Source organism: Physeter macrocephalus, chromosome 4, assembly GCF_002837175.3.
Source record: "Physeter macrocephalus isolate SW-GA chromosome 4, ASM283717v5, whole genome shotgun sequence".
Classification (NCBI taxonomy): Eukaryota; Metazoa; Chordata; class Mammalia; order Artiodactyla; family Physeteridae; genus Physeter; species Physeter macrocephalus.
This window is the reverse complement of record NC_041217.1, coordinates 68,780,678-68,781,354: the sequence shown is the minus strand read 5'-3', so window position 1 is coordinate 68,781,354 and position 677 is coordinate 68,780,678.

The window sequence follows — 677 nt, the reverse complement described above, 5'->3', positions numbered from 1 at the left end:
TTCATCTGTTGATGGACACTTAGGTTGTTTCCAAGTCCTGGCTATTGTAAAAAGAGCTGCACTGAACATTTTGGTACATGACTCTTTTTGAATTAGGGTTTTCTCAGGTTATATGCCCAGTAGTGGGATTGCTGGGTTGTATGGTAGTTCTATTTGTAGTTTTTTAAGGAACCTCCATACTGTTCTCCATAGTGGCTGTATCAATTTACATTCCCACCAACAGTGCAAGAGTGTTCCCTTTTCTCCACACCCTCTCCAGCATTTATTGTTTCTAGATTTTTTGATGATGGCCATTCTGACCGGTGTGAGATGATATCTCATTGTAGTTTTGATTTGCATTTCTCTAATGATTAATGATGTTGAGCATTCTTTCATGTGTTTGTTGGCAATCTGTATATATTCTTTGGAGAAATGTCTATTTAGGTCTTCTGGCCATTTTTGGATTGGGTTGTTTGTTTTTTTGTTATTGAGCTGCATGTAAATTTTGGAGATTAATCCTTTGTCAGTTGCTTCATTTGCAACTATTTTCTCCCATTCTGAGGGTTGTCTTTTGGTCTTGTTTATCATATCCTTTGCTGTGCAAAAGGTTTTAAGGTTTCATTAGGTCCCATTTGTTTATTTTTGTTTTTATTTCCGTTTCTCTAGGAGGTGGGTCAAAAAGGATCTTGCTGAGATTT